Below are 23,817 nucleotides of genomic sequence, written 5' to 3'. Positions count from 1 at the left end.
GCACTCATTTGATTTTTAAAACAAACACACACCCATATTGTGGAGGGGTGGAAGGCTGAAAACACACCTGGCTGGGGGAGGGGCAGTGTTTCGTAGTAGTGCAACGTGGGCAGCTATGTCACGGGGGGGGGCTGCCAGTTCTTCAAGTCAGCCTTTTAAAAAACATCCTTTGCAAAATTGATTAAGATGATAGTATAATTCAGCTCTAGCAGTAATGAGAAATGCAAATTAATAAGGACATGAAACAGAATCTGTGGCAAACCTTTACGCATGGCCGCTTCTCTTTTCAGCCTCTGAAAAAGCTGCAAATGTGGAATCTCCCCTTTTTATCTCCCACCCTATCATAGTCAAGGTGTCTAAATTGTGATTAAGCCCCCACCCCTTGATGTTTGGTCTCCAACCCCCATCAAGCTGAGGATTCTCCGCTTGGAAGATTTGTAATGCTAAATATAATTAGGCATCGTTCGGTGAAAAAAAAACAGTATTATTCACCACTGTCTCAATTTGCTGAGAACTAGAACACACATTTGGCTGCTGGACATCTTTGGAAAAGATTGAATTTCCCAGTGCATGCTGGGAAAGCACAAGATTGCTGCTGTCTTATTTTGGTTGCTAACCAGTTAAAAGATTTCAAGTAAATTGTCCGGCATTTAAACAATACATTGATTAGCTAATCAATAAAATAAAATTAAAGGCCTGGAGCACAGGATTTGGCCAAATACTGCAAATCAAGATGTAACCTACAGCTGTCCACTCCTGGCCTGCTTCAACTGCCTGTTTTATCACCTTGTTATTCTTCCATTTCCCTGTCTTGCATAGGTCCAACTGCCTGTATTATTATTGCTGCTGCTGCTATTACTATTATTATTGTTGTGATTATTGCCATATGTCCTGATCCATTGCAATTTCCACCACACAGAAGAAGCAATGGCAACTGATATTCCTGCTGTATTGGAATTGACATGGGGCTGTGGCAAGCTCAGGACCCTGGACAAGGACCCTGGAGTGAGTCAGAGTTTAGTAGGCTCAGGACCAAACCCTGCAGTTGAGGTAAACGCAGCAAGTTGTCTCAGCACTGGCCTGGATCAACTGCCACGGCTTTATACCAGGTGTGGGAAACTTTGGCCCTCCAGATGTTGCTGAACTACCACTCCCATCAGTCCCAGCACGCATTGCCAGTGGCTAGGGAAGATGGGTGTTGCAGTTCAGCAACATCTGGAGGGCCAAAGGTTTCCCCTTCATCCCCTGGGTTAAGTAGTCAAGAATAAAGCCCCGCCCCATTTATTTATTTATTCAAAATTATATCTAGGCCACCTTTCTGGTTAATATGCTTTTAAGGCAGCATACAACTTAAATATATATATTTAAAAAGCCATTGATACAAAAAAGAAGATAAAAGACAGACTAAGGGAAAAAAAGATTTAAAAGATCACAACTTACACAGTAAACACCATCTAAAACATTTTATTGTCAGAAGCATAATAATATTAATCACAAACAGGCTGCCCTACAAAGATTTGGCTTCAAGGCCTTCCAAGGCCTGCCTGGTAGCCTGCCAGACACCAGCTGGCAGGGAGTTTCAGGGCTGTGGGGGCTCCATAGAAAAAGCCCTCTCCCTCACCCCTGTCGATCTCAACTATACAAGTAGTGGGCACACAGGTGGACTGTAGACCTTAGGAAGATAGAAAGCTGCCTTGTACTGAGCCAGACCATTAGTCCATCTAAGTCAGTATTGTCTACCCTGATTGGTAGCAGTTCTCCAGAGTTTCAGGCAGGGAATCTTTCTCAACCCTAATTGGAGATGCCGGGGATTGAACTTGGGACGTTCTGCATGCAAGGCAGATGCTCTACCACTGAGCAATGTCCCTTCCTCTTCTCAGTGTATGGGCAGGCTGATACGGGTGCCAGGGGTCATTCAAAGAGCTTGTGCCCTAAGTGCCTGTTACGGAGCCATTGGCTTCTTCTGAGCAGCAATGTTTCAAGCTGCAGGGACTTTCTTTAGAGATGCTCTTCATGTCTTTCTTGATCTTCATGATTCAGTCAGTGAAGTCCAGTGGCAGAGGTCCCTCCTTGAGGTTCATGTGGCTGTCACGATTACCTCTGAATATTCAGTTGCAGATCAGAAGTGGAACTTGAGGAAGAGGACTTTGAAGGGGAGGGATGAGACTATAGAGCAGAGCCCTTTTGACAACCACCCCCCACACCTCTGGAAGTGGCCAGATCTATTGATAAGGAGGGAGTCCCAAAGGCTGCCTCTTCCCCACCTGCAGGGGAGAAGGGGCTGGTAGAAATTATGAGGGATGAGGAAGGCTCAGGGACGCAGCCTGCTGTGACAGGGAAGGAGGGTTCATAGGCAGAGGTACTTCCAATGATGTCTCTCAAGAAGAGGGGGCACTTCAAGAGAAAAAAGGAGACTCATTCCCCTAGGAGCAGCACCTGCTTTCAGGCCATGAATTCCTGCAAGGATGTGTATTCTTGTGAGTAGCTGGGTATTTTCCGCCACTACTTAAAAAGTCTGGCATGTAGGAGGGGGAAACTTGTTGGAACAACTCCTTGGAATCCTTATTACTGATCCTGAACCTTGGCCCTGATCCTGGTCCACACTTATTGTTGCAACCCCTGTGCTTGAGCTACAATAAACGTCTGCTATAAATATGCTGCTATAATAAACATTCCTTACTTACAAGAAAGTCCACCTGTTGCCATTTTGGGGCAGGAGACAGGACAGTGGGATCTGGTGCCAGAGGATCCATATAAAAAGGACTACACAGTTAATCTATCTCCTCCTCAGGTAGTTTACAGAGTATGAGGTGCGCCTGGCGCCAACTCTGTTATCTTTTCGGCACCAGGTCAAGACTTTCCTCTTCTCCCAGGCATTTTAGCATGTTTTATATTGTTTTAAATTTTTAAAGTGTGTTTTAAAAAAGATGTATTTTAAATTGTATTTGTTTTTGGTTACTGTAAACTGCCCAGAGAGCTTCAGCTATGGGGCGGTATACAAGTATAATAAATAAATAAATAGATAAATAAATACTGGAGTAAAGGTCTCTGCCCTGAGGAGCTTACAACCTACAGTTACACAGAGGGCAAACAAAGGAAAGGGATAGAAGAATGTTAAGGGCCAAGCTGCCCTTATAGTATATCGATTAGAAATAGATTCACTAATAGGCAAAAAACCTTGCGGTTTAAGAATGTACCTATAGCCCACAGATATTTCTATCAAACTTTAAAAAGCAGGGAAATTGGGCAGCTATAGTGAATGCACCAGGGGAGCAGGAGACCTGACCTCCTCTCTGAGATATTGTACTGCCCTACAAATTTCTCAAAATGCAAACACAATTTGGATTGGTCTTTCGCAGTCCAATCCATTTCCACATTACCAAATTCTTCCAAGCTACACAGCAAGTGGGGAGGGAAGTGTAGAGTGGGCAGGGAAGGAGGAAGAGGGGAGGAGAGGAAGGAGGAAGGGAAAGGAGAGGGGAAGGAGGGGAAGGCAGGTCTGATCATTTGCATGCTTATTGAGTTCAATGGGATTTACTTCTGTGCAATCATGGCTAGGATAGGTAAAACTGACCTGGGGAAGGGGGGGAGGAGGGCAGGAAGGGGATTTACTCCTGTGCAATCATGCTTGAAAATGAAATGAAAGGGGAGGGATGAGACAATAGAGCAAAGCAGTGCATTCACTATGAAAATGGAAATGGGCTGCCTTCAAGTCAATTCCAATTATGAATAGGGTTTTCATGGTAAGCAGTATTCTGAGGCTGAGAGGCAATGACTGGCCCAAAGTCACCCAGTGACCTTCATGGCTGTTTGGGGATTTGAACCCTGGTCTCCCAGGTTGTAGTCCTAGGATAGGTAAAACTGACCATGGGGGAGGGCGGAGGGGGAGGGGAAGGAGAGGATTGGAAGGGAATGGGGAGGGGAATGGGGAGGGGAAGGGAGGGTGAAGGAAGGGGCAAGAGGGAGGGGTAGGAGGGAGGAGGAGGAGGGGAGGGCAGGTTTGATCATTTGCATGCTTTTTGAGTTCAGTGGGATTTACTTCTGTGCAGTCATGCTTAGGATAGGAGAAACTGACCTGGGGGAGGGGTTAGGGAGGAGGAGGGCAGGAAGGGCAGAGGGAGGGGAGGAGATTGGGTGGGTGAGCACTGGGCAGAGGGGAAGCCCCTTTCCTTTCCAAAAGGAAGACATTGTAAAGAGTATCATTCTTTTTCAGGGTTCCCTCCACCTTTTTATTCTACAGCAGGCACATGTAGCCTCCCACCCAAAGTTAAACCAAAACTGCCCCTGGCCACACCCACACCATATTTTGATTTCACTTGAGACAGTCATGGCTTCCCCTAAAGAATCCTGAGAAATGTAGTTAGTGAAGGGTGCTAAGAGTTGCTAGGCGATGCCCTATTCCACTCACAGACCTTCAATCAGAGCAGCTGACTGTTAAACCACTCTGGCCACTGGAGCTCTGTCAGGGGAATAGGGGTCTCCTCTCAGCGCCCTTCACAAACTACACTTCCCAGGATTCTTTAGGGGGAGCCATGACTGTCTCAAGTGAAATCAAAGTCTGGTGTGGGTGTGGCCTCCTGATGAGGCAAGCCAAGCAGCTGAGTCTGGCTTTTAGAACACTGACTGTTGGTTCTTACTGAGCATGCCCAACATTATAATTGAGTTCAAGCCAAAATTTATTAAATTTATTAAAAATCAGCCAGGCATTTTTTTTAACTTTTAAACTGAAGAAGATGAAGGTCAGAGTATGGGGCATGGTGTACTCTGTGAACATGGCTGATTTTTAATTAATTTCAACAGATCATGAGAACTCTGACAGAAAAAAGTCCAAAAGGGGTCGGGGTTTTCTCTCTCTCTTTACACTTAGAACTCTCAATTCTCTGTAACTGTTTTCCGTATCACCATGAAAATTTACAGGGTTGTTAAGCAAGTGTTTCTGAGTTCAGAACTATAAGTTTTGTTAGGTTTTGAAATGAGCTTATGGGAAGCATCACAATGATTGCTCAGTAAAGACCAGATATAATCTAACCTCTACATAAGCTTTGTGCAATCGAATCAGGATGGATGCTCAATAAATAGGTCACCCAGAGGGGCACTCAAAGCAGGGAAAGGAGAATATTCTTGGCAGCTGATGGCTTTCCTATTTGGAACTGACTGGCAGGTGGAGGGGGGGATTCAAGGAGAATCTTTAACAGATGGGGTCCTTCTTTTTCCTTTCATACCAAGCTTGTCAAGAATGTTTTGTGCTGTTTCTTGAGTGCTTTGCACATCCTTTGCACAATGATCTGGATTCATATACAAAATTAGTTCTAGGACGCAGAGCCCACAACAAAATATTCCAGTATATCCTCACCCACTAACAGGACAGCTCCTCTTCAGGATTCCAGCTAGACCTGAACCACCTTGTCAGGATGAAGTCTCAGGTCACATCCACACCATACATTTAATGCACATTTAATGCACATTTAAAGCACACAGCTTCTCCCAAACAATCCTGGAAATTGTAGTTTACTTCTCACAGAGCTATAGTTCCCAGCACATTTAACAAACCACACTTCCCAGGATTCTTTGGTAGAATCCATGTATGTTAAATGTGCTTTAAAAGTATGATGTAGATGTGACCTCAGTTTTTTTTTAATACCCCTATTCACCTTGTTACTGTGTCTGAATCTGCCTCATTCAGATCAGGGAGGAATAGAGATGGATGTTGTGCATACTAGTGACAACAAAGGTGTTTAGGCTGCTTTTAACTGTTTTTAATTATGTGTTTTAAAACTGTTGTAACCCGCCCTGGGACCTTTGGGTGGAAGGCAGGTTATATTATTATTATTATTATTATTATTATTATTATTATTAACAACAACAACAACTTGCCCCAAACTCTCTGACAACTGCTTCCAATGGCTTCAGATAGATCAGGGGTGAGGAACTGGGGGTAGAACACTCACTGTTCTACCGGTTCCAGTGCATCTCTACCTCTCTTTGAAGGCTGTTTGGCAGGTGGGTGGAGCTGCTCACAAGTCTATCACAATGATGTTAGGTGACCTTTTTTGCCCTTTTAAAGCACTATCTTGGGCAGTACTTTGCATAGAGCTTTGCGGGCACCACTCTCCAGCTGATTGCTGGTGCCAACAACCCCACTTTCAACTGAGTCATATATGGCATCAGGTGTAAGGCAGGTTGACGTGCATTGGCCAGAATGGCCTCAGGAAACACGCAGAAAGATCCACCCAGAACAACCATGTACAGCAACCAGTAATATCAGCAATACTACACGCGAGAAGGATCATGGAATTGTTGTTGATCACAAGCTGAATATGAGCTATAAGTGTGATGTGGCTGTAAAAAAGGAAATGCTATTTTAGGCTGTATTAACAGAGTATAGTTTCCAAATCGCGTGAAGAGCTGGTTCCTCTCTAATTGGCACTGGTTAGACCTCATCTTGAGAACTGCATCCAGTTCTGGACACTGCACTTTAAGAAAGATGCACACAAACTGGAACAGGGTCAGAGGAGGGCAACAAGGATGATCAGGGGACTGGAAACAAAGCCCTATGAGAAGAGATTGAAAGAATTGGGCATGTTTAGCCTTGGAAAGAGAAGACTGGGGGGAGAAATGATAGCACTCTTCACACAGGGGAGGGCCAGGATCTCTTCTCAATTGTCCCAGAGTGCAGGACACAGAATAACGGGCTCAAGTTACAGGAAACCAGATTTCCACTGAACATCAGAAAAAACTTCCTAGCTGTTAGAGCAGCACAACAATGGAACCAGTGACCTCGGGAGGTGGTGGGCTCTCCAACACTGGAAGCATTGAAGAGGCAGCTGGACTGCCACCTGTTGAGTATGCTTTAACTTGGATTCCTGCATTGAACAGGGGTGGGACTTGATAGCCTTATAGCCCCTTCCAATTCTACTATTCGATGATTCTGTAACCACACTCTTGAACATCTTGTGATTGGGTGGTAGTTGTTGATCAGAGGCAGTATGCATCTGAATAGCAGTTGCTGGAAACCTCAGGAGGGAAGAATGCAGTTGTGCTCAGGTCCTGCTTGCGGACTTCCCACGGGCATCTGGTTGGCCACTGTGAGAACAGGATGCTGGACTAGATGGGCTCATCTTATGTTCTCATGTCACACTCTTCTGGGCCAAGCAAGACTTCTTTTGGATAGGCCATGCAGCCACCTCCTTAGAACGGCTGGCACAGCCCTCTCCATCACTCCCTGGACCCATTTCTCCCCCAGATAGTTCTTTTAAGTTAAGAAAGACAAGGGCTGAGGTTACATGTGGCCATCCAAGCACTTTCAAATGTCTTGTCCATGTTGTCAGGCCTTGGCAAGTGAAATTAATTCCATGATGGAGCTCTAGTACCCTTTACTTGACCTGCAACAATAGCGGCATCCAATTCATCCCAAATGTGTGCAACTTAGCTTTCTAAGTGCCTTGCGAACTTGTCACAGCAGGCTTCCAATGGGACTGGCCTTTCCATTTTAGGGGAAAATTCCAACAGTCCATTCACCACCCAGAAAAGCTTTGCTGGACAGCTAAACTCAAGGACACAATGGTTTTAGGAAAGTATTTCTTTGTTGCCATCACCAGTGGTTGGAGAGTAGAAAGTAGGGATGTCAGAGAATTCCATCAGAAACCGAAACGGGAGTGAAAATTCCTGCCTTCTGCATGTTCGTCTGAGGTCAGGAATGGAAATCACCTAAGTGGATATGAGTAGTATTTGCCATAGTTGTTGACTTAGTCTACAAATGTTACATAAATAATTATGTTATTGTCTGCATTTGCTGCACAAATAACGTAGGTTTTACCAGAAGCCAAACTGCAGCAGAAGTGAAAGAGCCCTGCACCCAGGACGGGATGGAAATTGCTGCCTCCTTACATCTCTAGCTGAAAGAGAGTCTCCGTAGGTCTGTGGCAGACAACAAATATATGCCATAACAATGTGGATCCGGCTTCCTATGCTTTGGCCAACTTTTTGACATTAAAGGCCTGTGATTTCCTGATTTGACTGTCCTGAATCTGTTGGAAAGCTTCTCATTTTGCCTTTCAGAAATTCCTGAAGCAGGAATCTTGGTCAAGCACCCAGAAGATCCTATTGGTTACATAACCAGTGCTTACCTGAGCTCTGGGATAGTGCTTGCTAAAGAGAGATTGTTCTTGCAGAAACTATTGTGAAGGATACAGGAAGCTTCTTTGGGTCATGCATGAAGGCAAGGTACATTTGTGAAACAATCTATATGAAACAAGATTATTCCTATAAATAGGGCAGTGTTTCCCAAACTTTCAACATGCGCGTACCCCTTTTGAGACATTGATTTTACCGGCGTACCCAACTTTCACAAAATAATTGGGAGAGGGGTAAGGTATTATAACACATTTGTAATTCCTATAATTTTATATGAAATGTTTGTAAAAAAATAAATACAAAGTAAGTAATAAACATTTTAATAATAGAAATAATATTTATATAACAAAAATATATATTCAAAATATAGAAATAATTCATATACTAATAATTAAAATAACTATTATTCAAAAAAAACATTCTGGAAATACTTTTTTGGTATTAAAATTGTCAATACAAAACACCTGTTTAATCAAGGGGACTGAGTACCCCTTAAAACCCTTTCACGTACCACCAGGGGTACGCATACCACACTTTGGGAAACACTGAAATAGGGTCTTCCAGCTAAGTCAAATTTGGGGACTTAGAAACAAAGGAAGCTGCCCTATGCCGGGTCAAAATATGATCAGAAGTTTGCTTTTTGATGTTTTCATCAATGCACACATGACCCTTGGGGTACCCTGATGTATGTACCCAGGTACTAAAAGGCACACATGTTTGTCTCCAACCTGATATGGGGAACAAGAATGTAACACTGGTGTATATATAACAATCATGTTTCCTGCATAAAGTTGCCCTAAAATGAATGGTGAATTTTATGCATATTTTTGTATTTTGTATTTTAAGAATTTTATTGTATTATGATTTCAAAGTGGTGTATGGATTCTTGAAGAATGAAATAGACCTGAATGTGTATAAGTATATGCTTGGGCCATGCACTGGATCTGGCTGAATACTGGACCGAATCAGTCTGATTCAGGCTGAAAAAGGATTCAGCAAGATCAGGCGGAGACAGGCCCGGATTGCCCCAGGTCAGATTAGGACTACTCAGAGTGATCCAGGGCTGTCAAAAGGGGGGGGGTTCTGGCAACAAGAAGGGGGGAGGAGGAGACATGCAGGCAGCCTGTGTGTGTCTACTTCTCTCTGCCCCCATGACCACATGTTTAGCTAGGGTTTAAATCCCTGATTCCCCTCGCTGGATCGTCACCTTGTGGTGGTGAGTGGGCTTGTGTGTTCCAATGAACCCTGCAAGCGATGCCGTCAGGAATCATGTACTCCCAGCAGGGTCACCCATGGTGGTAAGGTCAAGGGCAGAGCTTGGAAAAGTTATTTTTTTGAACTACAACTCCCATCAGCCCAATCCAGTGGCCATGCTGGCTGGGGCTGATGGGAGTTGTAGTTCAAAAAAAGTAACTTTTCCAAGCTCTGGTTAAGGGAGAGGAACCAGACAAAGAACGATCCAAGAATGTCCTCAACGGCAGAACAGGCGGAGGATAGCAATGTGTATGTTACAATGGCTGTGAAGGCGGATGAAGGCTGCAGCAGATAAAAGAATTCCAATCGTCATGGTATCCATGCCATTGGATCAAAGCCTTTTTCTGTCAAGATTGTGTGTTGATCATCGTGAGCCGATCTCCCCACATAAAACAAATTCACGCACAGGTGTCTTCCAAGCAAAGACCTTATCTTGGAAGACAATCTTACTTGGCCACAAGTGATCACCAATGAACGAATGAATGAAACCCCTGATTAAACATATGGTCAGTTGGGGAGGGGAGAAGGACAACTACATGGTTCAGAGGCAAAAGTGGGCAGAATAGCAAATGTTAATTTTCTTTTGTACAGTAGGCTAGTTTCTCCTTGTGCTCACAAACCCTTCTCTGCCTCCATCCAGGCAAGGAAGAGGCATGATCAAGGACACATCCCAGCCAGGCAAAAATGCCTGGGTCATAAAGCAAGGCCAATGAAGAGTCTGGCCTGCAAGAAAGTTCCGAAGGCCAGACAGAGAGGCCTGGAGGTTGTCAGAAGTTGGAGTGTTTATGGATCAGAGCATAAGAGCTGAGTTGCAGTGCATTCTGGGAAACAGCCCTTTCACTGAACTCCAATATGTTTGTGCCTTAGGAAGCCCAGAACAGACCTCCTGACTTCAGAGTGGATAAGCTAAAGAACTCTAAAAATTCACCGTGCTAGGGAATAATCACTTCAAGCAAATGGTGGTGCAAGCTCAGTGGAACTGATGATCCCTCCAGAGCCAATAAGATAAGGATCAGTTTTCTCCAAAACAGGAATTAGCACCGCATACCTCACAGGAGACAGTAAGGTTATCTGAGTACTCATCTGGTAAAAAAAGACTTCAAAATCTGTATTTCAAATAAATCTTTTCATGTCCTTTTCATGACTGTTCATCCTTGCTGCCTTGTTTATGTGGTACAGCCACCTAGTGGGGATGCTCTAGCTTTGAGCAGGAGACGGGGAGTCAGACAGATGACCTCCATGGACACATCCCTAACGGCCAGAAGCAAAGTGGATGGAGCAAGTCATGTTACAGCCATGCAAATAGCAGAGATTTTTACCCCTACATCTCTCCATCCAGGCAAGCAACTATCACAGTTGAAGGACACATTCCAGCTCAGCAAAAGCACTTGGACAGGGCACATATCAAAGCTGGCAAGAAGTGTGATCTGGAGAAGTGTGTGTGTGTGTATGTGTGTATAGCCTGTGGAGGGGGCATGGCCTTGTGAGAAACCTGAGGGTCAGACCGAGAGGCCTAGAGGGCCACATTTAGCCCCAGGATGGATGCTCCCTGCCCCTGTGCTACGGGTAGATATTCGTCCCCCTGTGGATACTCACTTCCGTGCAATGGAGACTGTTGGCTCCAATGTCAGTGGGGTAGTGACTCTGCTCCAGGTTTTAGACTGAACTTTCAAGGAGCTGTCCAACTTTTAAGGAGCTGCACCTTGGACAGCTCCATGAAAGATCAGACTAAAACCTGGAGCAGAGTCTCTGCCCCACTAACGTCGGAGCCAAGAGTCTCCACTGCCTCCTTGTAATGAATGACCTCTAGCTACTGCGTCAAGGTGGGGCTTGGAAGCTACCAAGCAGTAAATTCAGCTGTTGCTGCTTGAAACAGCTACCACAGGAGGAGTCCACATTGTGTTAAAAAATCCAAATATTCTTTTTTTAAAAGAGAGAAAGAGAGGCAATTCATCTGTACTATTTGATACTCGTCCTTTTTAAAACCAAAATTAAAAATGCAACAATGTTATATACTTGGCCCTATGGCTACAATAACTTATTTATTGGGTAATTTACATAGTGGAGATAGTATAATAGCTGTGTAACAAAACGCATGAATATTTTATCTCTAAACATACATTTGCACGTGCAGCCAGTGCGGAAGCAGTGGTGGCAGCAGAAAGGGGGAGTTCAGCAGTAATTGGCATGGCCCAGACTTTTTCAGCATATCAGCAACTCCCAGCCCTCAGTTTCACAAAAACAAAGCTTCTAGTCCACAAGGTTATTGTTGATTATAATTCTGTCAAACTACCTTCTGCTTTTCTTTATCACAAAAGAAGCATAGGGTTGTATTCAACTAATATCTATGCAGAGTAAACCCAGTGACCAATGGACTACTCTGAGTAGGACTAATGTTGAATACCACCCATCACTTCAGACTAGAGGTTGGAGGGGCTCATATCATCATTGTTACCATCATAATCATCATCATCAACAACAACATATGTATATTATCCCACTTTTCAGAGAATCATTGTCTCCCAAAGCGGCTCACATCAATAGAGAGGGCAGGTTACTGGCATCAGGTTTACAAACTAAAAAGAGAAGACACGCTAGGAAAGGGGAGTGGAGGAGGAAGGCAGAGGAAGGAGACCAGGTCTCCACAGCCAGAGCAAAGTAGTAATGAACTGTAGGAGGGCATTTTTATCTAGTTGGAGTGAGGCTGACCTTCCTTTGCTGGTAAGAACATACAAGTTGTCCACCTAGCCTCATATTGCTGGCAGTAGCCAATGTGGTGCCCTCTAGATGCTGTTGGTCTATAACTCTCATCTCCCCTGACCACTGGCCATGCTGGATGGTAGTTGTAGTCTGTAGCATCTGGGGAGCACCATGCTGGCTACTCCTGGTCTGATCTGATTGGCAGCAGTTCTCCAGGGTCTTGGGTAACAATCTTTCCAATCATCTGAATATAAGAACATCAGAAGATCCCTGCTGGATCAGGACAATGGCCCTTCTAGTGCAGCCTCCGGTTCTCACAGTGGCCAACCAGATGTCTATGGGAAGCCTGCAAGCAGAGCCTAAGGGCAAGAACACTCTTCCCTTGTGCAGTTTCCAGAAACTGGTATTCGGAATCACACTGCCTTCAACCATGGAGCCAGAGCATTGCATTTGTGGCTATCAGCCACTGTTTTCTTGCTTGCATAGTAGTTGGTGACTCTTCTTCCTTTGCTTAATGGATGGGCACAGAGTGACTCCGCCCCCCCCCGCTTTTGCAATCCCAGGACAACAGGCAATTGCAGGTGAGTCTTCTTTCAGGTAAGGATAGGGGAAATCAAGTTTCCTGAAGATGCTCCATCTCTGGCTGAAGGATGAGGCCAGGTTGGTCTCCCCCTCCTCGCTTTGATGTTTTTCCTGGATGTCATGGGTTGGTACCATCCCAGGGGTCCTAGTTCAGGCATGAGGATCCACAGGCCCAGTGACTGAATGTGGCCATCCAGGCTTCTCTATCTGGCCCTTGGAACTCTCCACAGGCCACACCCCTGACTTACTCTGCTTCACACCTTGCAAGTTTTTGCCTAGCTGGAATGTGACCTTGAACAATGATAGTGCCCTTTGCTTGCCTGGATGGAGGACAGAGAGGTAAGTATGTGGTGCATGTAGAAACTAACCTACTAGGTCAGCCTTTCCCAACTAGTGGGCCACCAGGTGTTGTTGGACCACAACTCCCATCAGCCTCAGCCAGCATTGCCAATGGTCAGGAAAGATGGGAATTGTGGTCCAACAACATCTGGTGGCCCACTGGTTGGGGAAGGCTGTACTAGGTAAAATTAATAATAATTGTTCAGCCCACTTTTGCCTCCAGTTCCACTCATCAGTGACGTGGGCCCTGGGAGGTTGCGTAGGAGAAATGCAGCCCTTGGGCTGAAAAAGTCTCCTCACCCCTATCCAAGGCCTTAGACCATATTTCAACCATTTTACCTTTCTAAACCTAGACATTCTATATTTGTTAGATATAGGCCAAAGGCAGCTGTTAAGTGAGAGAAGCCAGGAATCACAATGGATGCTCTTGCTCAAGGAGACAAACTCCTTGATTTATGCAGAAGCCTTTGGAATCCTTCCAGGTCAGGGAGAACCAAGTGGTAGCCTGGGTGGGTAGAGTCACATCGGAGTCCAGGTTTAATCCCCAGCATCTTCAGGTTGGGCTTGGAAATACTCCTGTGAGAAACCCTGGAGAGCCACTGCCAACCAGTGTAGACAATACTGAGCTAGATGGGCTGATGATCTGATGCAGTATAAGGGGGTTTCCTAGGGAGTTTCAGGCTAAGGGGCACAGCTGAGTGGTGGAGCATCTGCTTTTTATGCAGAAGGTCCCTGGTTCAATCCCTGGCATCTCCAGGTAGGGCTGGGGGAAAAACTCCAGTTTGAAATCCGGAGTGTTCTATAGACTGGTAGGGCAAAAGGCAGGGAGTCCAACAGTAGGGGGAGCTAGAGCTAATGGCAGGCAGAGCCAAGTAATTCTGGTTTTGCTCCCATCCTCCTCAGTACTGAGTTCTACAAAGGACAACACTGACACTAAGGAGGAAGGGAAAGCTGACAGGCAGGGCCATGCCCTGGACTGGTTGTAAATAAGAAGGCCGGCAAGTGGGGCTGGCAGAGGGTAGAATAAGGCTGGTGGGGCACTGTAGCGTTTGCCTTAATGGACCAGCCTCTACTGTACTGTAGACAGTGCTGTGTCAGATGGATCAATGACTACATTTGATATATGGGCTCCTGCTGGGAGGAAGGGTGGGATATGAATCAATAAATAAAGCACAAATAAGGTAGCTTCCTATGCCCTGGATCAGGGATAAAGAATTACGGTCCCTCTTTTCTTTTTCTTTCTCTCCCCCTTGCCCCTCCCTCGTACAGTGGTTTTATGGGCTGTAGGGGAAGAGTGTTGTTAAAATACGCCAAAAACTGCACAATACATTAAGTTCTTCCCACCATCTACATCAGAGGGTTTCCAGCTTGTTTTATTTGTGTAAATTAACAGGATGGGACTTTATTAATAGCGCACCTTTCTCCTTCTAATGGGAGAAATCCATCCTCAAGATGTTTCTCCAGCTCTTCGACGTTTTAGCCAGGGGGCTGCAGAATGGAGCCTGGGCACTTGGGCTTCCATTTCTGAGCTTTATTTTCAGAATCCCATTTTCAGAGAGGGAGGAGGGAGAGAGAGAGATCAAAGGTAAAGTTGCCTCTCCTAGCTCCCTAAAAAAAATAATAATCTCAGTTTAATTTAGTCCATTTGGCAACTCTGCAGGGAAACATTACCACCAGCTCTCACCTCATTTTGGAGGCCCCTCTTTAATTTTTGATAAGCACTAGTAATAACAGAGGCACTTGCTCATAAGGCAGAAAGAAGTGTGATGGTGAAGCGGCCATAAAAATGCCAGCAAAAGGGAAGTGTTTGTTTCCTCACTCTCTTCCAGGAAAACTCTTCCCTCCCAATAAGCACACTCAAAACCTCCACATTCAGTGGAGACTGGTCCATAAGGGCAAATGGGGCACTGTCCCCACCAAGCTCAGGCTGCCCTCAGCCAGCCCCCAGTTGCCTGCCTTCTTAATTGCAACCAGTCCAGGGGATGTCACTGTCTGTCAGCCTCCTCATCTTTAGTCTCAGTGTTGCCCCTTGTAGAACTCAGCAGGGAGGAGGATGGAGGCAAAATGAGAATGCGTTGGCTCTGTCTATCGTTGGCTCTATTTACTGTTGGATTCTCTGCCTTATGGGCCCTCAGAGGCACCAGCCACTATTGCACAAACTTTGTTCATTTCAGTAGCATAATTTAGGTGGGAAAAGCCATTTTGGTTTTTTTTCTTGTTGAACAATTGGGAGACAGAACACTTTGCCCATCTACTGCAAATCACCAAGAGATCTAGAATCAACTTTCTTGGACACCCTGCTCTACAAAGTTATTCAGAATCCTATCAGAGATTTTCTTCAGTGAAAAAGTCGGCAACGGTACACAAACTTGCCTGAGAGATAACCTGTCCAGCAGGAACAATCTTCCTCTGCAGTTAAGTTGGTTGCAGTTTAGGTCACGCACATTAGGGTGGCCAATTATGCATCACTAAAATATGATACCAAATATGATGCAATAATTGACAAAGGCTTAGGCACAGAAACAGCAACTGAGAGAATGGCTCTAATGGGGCCCAATAATAGTCTTCATAAAAATGTAGGAAGGAAGCCAGGCTGTAAATCACATTGTCTTCAATGTCTATATACTAATGCCCAGAGTATGGGAAACAAACAGGACAAACCTGAAATCTTAATACAGGAGGGTAAATATGACTTGATAGGTATAACTGACAGTTGGTGGGATGACTCCCATGAGTGGAATTCAGTAATTGAATTGGTTCAAAGAGAAAAGAGGAAATAGAAAGGGAGGCGGAGTCACATTATAAATTAAAAATATATATCCCTGCACAGAAATACAGGAGGATGAGATTGGTAGCTTCACCGAGAGTATCTGGATTAAAATTAATGGGGCAAGGAATTAAAGGAACATGGTGGTTGGAGTCTACTACTGACCACCCAATCAAGGAGAAGACAAGGATTAAACTTTTGCAAAGCAAACTGTCAAAGTTTTGAGGAGACATGATGTAGTAGCAATGGGGCAATTCAATCATCCCAATATCTGTTGCAAGACAAATTCTGCCAAACATAGCCCCTCCAAGAAATTCCTGACTTGTGTTGGAGATGACTTTCTCCTACAGAAAGTGGAGGAACTAACCAGAGGATCAGCTATCCTTGACTTGATTCTAACCAATAGAGATAACTTGGTGGAGGAAGTGGCAGTTACGGGAACTCTGGGGGAAAGTGAGCACACCATACTAGAGTTCTTTATTTTAAAGGAAGCAAAAGCTGAGAGTAGCCATACGTGTTCCATGGACTTCAGGAAAGTAGATTTTAATAAACACAGAACAATGGTAAATAAGGTCCCATGGCAAGTGACCTTAATGAGAAAAGGAGCCCAGGATAGGTGGGAGTTTCTAAAAAAGGAAATTCTAAAGGCACAAATGCAAGCAATTCCGTGAAGGAAAAAATGGGGAAGACAGCAGAAGAAGCCAATGTGGCTTCACAAAAAGCTTAGAGATGACCTGAAACAAAAAGTACACATATAGTAAGTGGAGGAAAGGCCAGGCCAAAAAGGAAGAGTACAGACAGGCAGCACAGAATTGCAGGGATGGAGTCCGGAAGGCTAAAGCTGAGAATGAGCTGAGATTAGCAAGGGATGCTAAAAGCAACAAAAACACTTTCTTCAGATACATACATAGTAAAAGACAGAGAAAGGAAATGGTGGTTCAGGTACACAGTGAGGATGGTAAAATGATGAGAGATGACAAAGAAAAGGCAGAAGTGTTTAATTCCTAATTTGGTTCAGTCTTCTCCCAAAAGAGGGTCTATGACCCCCCTGAGAAATGGGAAGTTGAAGGGGAGGATTGGAGCTTGACATTGATAGACAAATGGTCAAGGAATACCTGATCACTTTGAACGAGTTCAAATCTGCAGGGCCCGAGTATTGAAGGAACTGGCTGAAGAACTCTAGGAACTATTGTCTATTATCTTTGTGAAATTGTGGAGGATGGGTGAAGTGCCGGATGACTGGAGGAGGGCTAATGATGTCCCTGTCTTCAAAAAGGGGAAAAAGGAGCAACCTGGGAAATACAGATCAGTCAGTCTGACATTGATCCCTGGGAAAATCCAGAGTGGATTACAAAGTGGTCATTCTGTAGGCACCTTGAAAACAATGCAGTGATTATTAGAAGCCAACACTGATTTGCCAGACCAAACCTATCTCATTTTTTGATCAGGTAACCTCCCTGGTAGACTGTGGGAACACTTGGGACATAATATATCTCGACTTCAGCAAAGCTTTTGACAAAGTGCCCCATGATATTCTGATTAGCAAGCTAGCTAAATGTGGGCTGGATGGAACAACTAGGTGGATCCACAGTTGGCTACAGAATCATACTCAAAGAGTGCTTATCAATGGTTCCTTCTCAAACTGCAGAGAGGAAACGAGTAGGGTACCACAGGGCTCAGTCGTGGGCCCTGTGCTCTTCAACAGTTTTGTTAATTACTTGATTAGGAGGTGCATGGAACGCTTATCAGATTTTCAGATGATACAGCATTGGAAGGGATAGCTAATACCCTGAAAGTCAGAAACAAAATTCAAAGTGATCTTGATAGGCTGGAGCATTAGGCTGAAAACAAAAGAATGAACTTTAATAGGGATAAGTGCAAAGTTCTACATCTAGGAAAAAGAAAACAAATGCACAGTTATAAGATGGGGAATACTTGGCTCAGCAACATGCGAGAAGGATGTTGATTGATCACAAGCTGAATATGGGCCAACAGTGTGATATGGCTGCAAAAAAAGGTAAATGCTATTTTAGGCTGCATTAACAGAAGTATAGTTTCCAAATTGTGTGAAATACTAACTCCCTTCTATTCAGCACTGGTTAGGCCTCATCTTGAGTACTCTATCCAGTTCTGGACATCACACTAAGAAAGATGCAGACTAACTGGAACCAGGTCCAAAGGAGAACAAGGATTATCAGGAGACTGGAAAGAAAGCCCTATGAGAACAGACTGAAAGAACTGGGCATGTTTAGCCCTGAGAAGTGAAGATGGAGGATATATGAGAGCACTCTTCAAGAACTGGAGAGTTTGTCACACAGAGGAAGGTCAGGATCTTTTGTCAATCATCCCAGAGTGCAGGACACAGAATAATGGGTTCAAGGTACAGGAAGCAGGATTTCAGCTGAATACCAGGCACAATTTCCTAACTGTTAGAGCGGTATGACAATGAAACCAATGACTTAGGGAGGTGGCGCACTCTTCAACATTGGAGGCCTTCAAGAGGCAGCTGGACAGCCACCTGTCGGGTATACTTTCAGTTGGATTCCTGCATTGAGCTGGAGGTTGGACTCAATAGGCCCCTTCTAACTCTACTATTGTATGATTCTATGATTTGTGTAGAAGTTGCATATGCTAAGGAGTTTGAAATAGCTACTCTCATTTAAATAAAAATGCAATACATCTCACTTTAGCGGGGAAGAAAGTCACCTAGCAATCTGTGTAGTTCCTTAGTTGGCTCTCCAAATGCTAACTATTGATGAGCAACTTCAAGGCTCTCCCTACTTATGGTTCTGTGAAAAAAGATTTCTTCTGCACTTTTGACTATCTCTGGCAATTAATAAGAAAAGAAATTGCATTCAAAACAATATGAAAGGGAAGAGAAAATGTTGCTGAAATTCTTATGGGTAGGGTATAAGGTTCTGGTTTGGCTTAACCTATATTCAAGGTGGCCAACTGGTGAGTTTCGTTTTCCTTGTCATGTGGTCTTTGGAAGGTTGTCCAGAAGAGAAGGTGGCTCTCAGATGATCTAAAAATCATCTCTCTGGCAGCAGAGGTGGCAACCTTCTGGAGGGCCACATGCCAGATGGGTGGGGCCATAGGCAAAAGTGGGTAATATATATATATTTACATATAAATTTTACGTTTATATCATAGGGTAGTTTCTACTCTATCCTCCATCCAGGCAAGCAAGAAGCAATACCAGAGTGCAAGGACTTCTGGCCAGGGAAAAATATTCAAGGAAGTTGTAAAGCAGGGCTAGTGAGGGGTGGGGCCTGGGGAGAGTCCCGAGGGCCACAAAGAGAAGCTTGGAAGGCCACATTTGGTCTCTAGTTCTAAGCTGCCCCATCCCTAATCCACACTCTGCTTTTAACATGCCTGCATTTTCTGAAGACAGTGTGGTGCAGTGGTTAGAGTGTTGGACTGGGACCTGGCCAGGGTTCAAATCCCTGTTTGACCATGAAGCTCATTGCGTGATCTCATGCTAGTCACTGCCTCTCAGCCTAACCTACCTCATAGGGTTGTTGTGATGATAAAATTGGGAGGTAGAGAACCATGCCTATATGCCACCTTTAGCTCCTTGCAGGAAAGGCTGAATATAAATACAGTAATAAATAAACAAACATCCAACATCTCAGGAAAAATGCTGGGGAAAATCTAGGTAGAACCTCTCTCCTTGATGTGCTAATTTTCCATGTGAAAGGTTTGGTTTTTGGTCTTTTAAAAAATGCTTTCATGTGAAGTGGTACAGTCCTTTTGGCCGCTTCATTTTGCTGCATGTTGAAGGTTCAGCCTTAATGCTTGGATGAATTTTTTTTGCATTTGTCTGGTATTCCCACAAAAAGAGAGCAAATCCTAATTTTATTAAAGCCTTCTAGGAAGATGGAGGGCAGCATCTCTAAAAATGTCAATACTGACGCTCGGTATTCGACAGACGTCAGCTCGTAGAAACTGCAGGGTAACCATTTTTCTCTAATAGGGAATTTCAGAAGGCTTATGAGTATAATAAATTGCAATGCAAGAGCATTTATTATTGTTTGGGGAGGTAACAAATCCCGCAAAAGGACAATCAGCGCTGATAAAGCGAAGAGGGGAAACAGGAGAGAAGCTAGACTTGAGGAGTCCAGATTAAAATTAATGCTGCCAATCCTCTCCTTTTAATTTCATTTGCTAAAGTTTCCGTTCCCTCCAGTGTGTCATTATAGACACTGACAATTGTAGTCCGGCAGCACTCACAATATGCAGCGGGGTTTAGTTCTTCATGCATTTTGCAACGTGAGTCAAAAGATGCTGCTTGGATGTCCAAGGGCTTCATCTACACCTGGGATGGGTAACCTGTGACCCTCTTGACGTTGGACTCCCAACATCATCTCCAGCAAGCATGGATATTGAACAAGGATGATGGGAGTTGTGATCAAGGAGCATCTGAAGGGGCAGAGGTCCCACATCCTAACCCTAAAGTGCTTGCCTACAAATGCCAGAATATGGGACTATGGTGTGCAAACCTGCTTGATGAACAGCTCTGCAAAAGTCTGTACATTATGAAAGCAATCTAAGCTGGTCTCATAAGATGCAGCATTTTTACCTATGCTGTGTCTATTACAGTTTGTGACCAACACAACAACCATTGGTGACCTGAAATTCACTAATATCCAAAAATAACCACTTTTTTTTGGAAACCAGAATCTGGTATCAGAAGCATTCTGTGAAACCTCAGCCAAAATTGGCTTTATTTTGTATCTCTTATCCTTTAAATATGGATTTATTTACCGTTCAGCTGCTGTGAAAGGAGTCCAAAATCTGCCATCTAAAATGAAAATGCTGAAATACAGGGAAGCAGAACAATGAAGAGTTCTAAGCAAACTAACCCCTTTTTCAGCTGCAGAGTCAGCTAGTGCCAAGATTTAGGTGAAAAGAATAGAATACTGTAGAGAAGTTGTTCAAGACAAGTCACAGTCTGATCAGGAAGTCTTTATAGTACTTCCAGGTCAAAGGGAGCCAATGGTCACCTGTGTGGAAATAACCCTTTGTTGCCTAGGAATGCTGTCTACATGGGGACCAGCCCACAGACCCACAGGTTCCCATCAGACACCATGTAGTTCTGTGACTAATGACACAGCTGGATCAAAGCCGAAAGGAAGCCCAGAGGCTGATGCGCACAGAGTCCTGAGAAAGGAGAGTCCAGAGTTGTACAACTCACACAAAAGGAGCATGGAATGTGAGAAGGATGAACCAGGGAAAGTTAGTAATTGTCAAGCAAGAAATGGAACGTATTAACATTACAATACTTGGGATGAGTGAATTAAAATGGACAGGAATGGGACATTTTCAATCAGGCAACTACAAAATATTTTATGCAGGAAATGAGAAATAAAGAAGAAATGGGGTTGCTTTAATAGTGAGAAGTAATGTAGCAAAAGCAATTAGGAGCTATAACGCAAGGTCTGAGTGACTTATATTAATGAGATTAATCGGGAAACCTATTAACATAACCATCATCCAAGTCTACGCTCCAACGGCAAACACAGAAGAAGAGGAATTGGAGAGATTTTACGCAGAAGTACAGGAAGAAATTGATCACACACCAAAACAAGATGTGCTGATAACCATGGGGGACTGGAATGCAAAAGTAAAGAACAGAGAAAAAATAGGAAGTGTTGGAAAATGGGGCTTATGAGATAGAAATGAAGCAGGAGGAAGACTTACTGAATTCTGTGAAGCCAATAATTTGTTTCTCGCAAACGCGTGTTTTGAGCAACCAAAAAGTCAACTGTACACGTGGACATCATCAAATGGGCAATATAGGAATCAAATTGATTATATAATTGGAAGCAGAAGATGGAGAAGTTCCATACTTTCTGCAAAAACAGGACCAGGAGCAGACTGTGGTACAGATCAAGGGATAAAAATTTATCCCCAGCTTTGCAGCCTCATTTGAGGGTGATGAGACTACTCACAGTCTTCATAAATTGAAAAGGGTTCTTGAAAAGCCAACCAAGGGATGTTACTCTCTCTTGCTTGTTTTCACAACACAGCAACGGAGTGTAAGGAGGGGAAAAGGGAAGATACAGTTGTCCAGCCAGATGACAGTATTTTCCTGGACTAGGATGTCATCACTTCTTCTACAGCTGCAAAGTTTCTGAGGTCTCTGGCAATCCTCCTACTTAGGGATTGAACTTGGGATCTACCACATGCCAAAGCATGTCCTTTACCACTCAGCTGTGACCTCCTCCTTTTCCCTCCAGCCACAAAAAGCTTTTGCATCCCTAATATACTGTGCCTGATTTTCAGCATTTCAACATCATCATCACTAGATTTGTTAGTCACTTGTTACCCAAAGGACTCCAAGCAACTTACAACATTGTTAAAAACACAAATATATCATACCATAAAAACAAAACAACAAATGACAACAATGCCCATAACAGCCACAGCTACCCCCTTCTCCCCCTAGAAGTTGGAATATTCATGCACATTCCATGACATCACTGAAGTTCAGGTACTGGTGGTGGTAGTAGTAGTAGTAGTGGGGAGCAGCTGGCAAGGAGTAAAGGAAAAGCCATTAAAAAGAAACATATATAGACAGTATGTGATTTTGTTTGGTCTTTTGGATTTCATACTGAAACTCCAACAACTGGTCGTCTTAAGTTCTTTCCCTGCGGCCCCGAGCTTGTCTTGATCTTCATCCAGAAAGATTTATGCATTTCTTCTAAGCCGCAGCTTGACAACCAAGAGGTAAAAATGATACTTAAGCCTCAGTTCATAGTGGAAAAGACAGCGATGCCATAAGCCAGCCCAGTCAACAGAGCCCCTTTGGGCAATGTTACAGCTGCTGCAACAGCATGAGCAGTACATGTTGGAGAAACTTCAGAATCGGCCAGCCTCCAGCCCAGCCAGCCTCTGCCACAGATGCGAGTGACAATTACCAAGTGATGCTTTTCGATCTGGTAGCTGCCAAGTACCCCAGCCACCATATGTGCCCACTGTTGCTGCCTTTGCCTGCCAGATCGGAAGGAAGAGGAAGAAGGCCAGGGAGCCTCTCTCACCAGGACGCAAGGACCGGCTGTGGCAGCTGAGATATCTGAAAAAGTTTGCAACAGAAGTAGAACTAGGGAGTTGGAGGCTGAAAAGGCCAGGATGTTTCAGGGCTGCTGTAAATTGCTGCCACTCCATCTGAAGCCCAATCGAAGACACTGTTGTAATCTGGGTTTGGAGCTGCTTGGTAGCATTTAAACCAGAGAATGTCCATTGTCCCCTTGCAGCTTGTAATATGAGTGGAAAATCTATTTTCAGCCCAAGGGACACATTCCCTTCTGGACCATCTTCTGAGGGACACATGCCAGTGGCGGGCCGGCCCAGAGACAAAAGTGGGAGGAGCAACAAATGTACATTTTAGTTTTGTAAAGCAGGCTACTTTCTACACATGCATCTCTATCCTCTATTCAGGCAAGCAAGAGGCATCTTCAGAGTTCAAGGACACATTCTAGCCTGACAAAAATGCTTGGGTTGCAAAGCAGGTGGTGTGGCCTAGGGAGAAGGGGTGTGGTCTATTTTTGGATATTACACAACTGAGGCCCAGGGCCTCTAATGATTGTAACTTAGCAGCCAGATTAACAATCTCAAAGGGCTTGGGTGTTTCCCCCCTTAGATGGGCCCACTTCCAAATATTAAATGGTCCCAAAGGGGATGGATCATTGTTCAATGGTAGTGCACCAGCTTTGCATGCAGAAGGTCCCAGGTTCAATCTCTGGCCTGTCCACTTAAAAGGATCACAGGCATTAAGTGATTGGAAAGAACTCTCTCTGCCCAAGACCCAGAAAAGCTGCTGCCAGTCAGAGCAGACCAGTGTTCTTCAACCTTGTTGTCCAACAGCATCTGGGGACCCAATTCCTATCATCCCCAGCCAGCTCAGACAATGATTAGGGATGATGGGAGTCGCAGCCCAACAACATCTGAAGGGCCACAGGCTGAAGAAAAAGTGGAAGAAAAACTGAGAGGCCTGGAAAAGCGGGTGGCCACACTGAGAACTATAAGAGAAGATGAAG

At 44.3% G+C, this 23,817-nt stretch overlaps 1 protein-coding gene across 2 annotated transcripts in view; it reads right to left on the bottom strand.

Annotated features, from left to right (window-relative positions):
* TMEM132C (transmembrane protein 132C) overlaps window positions 1-23,817 on the bottom strand; it is a 369,933-nt gene that overhangs the window by 72,046 nt on the left and 274,070 nt on the right. The gene's annotated exons all lie outside the window — the stretch shown is intronic.

This window comes from Rhineura floridana, chromosome 19, assembly GCF_030035675.1.
Source record: "Rhineura floridana isolate rRhiFlo1 chromosome 19, rRhiFlo1.hap2, whole genome shotgun sequence".
NCBI classification, from domain to species: domain Eukaryota; kingdom Metazoa; phylum Chordata; class Lepidosauria; order Squamata; family Rhineuridae; genus Rhineura; species Rhineura floridana.
Note: the sequence above shows the minus strand (reverse complement) of the source record. Positions and strands in the feature narration are given on the sequence as shown.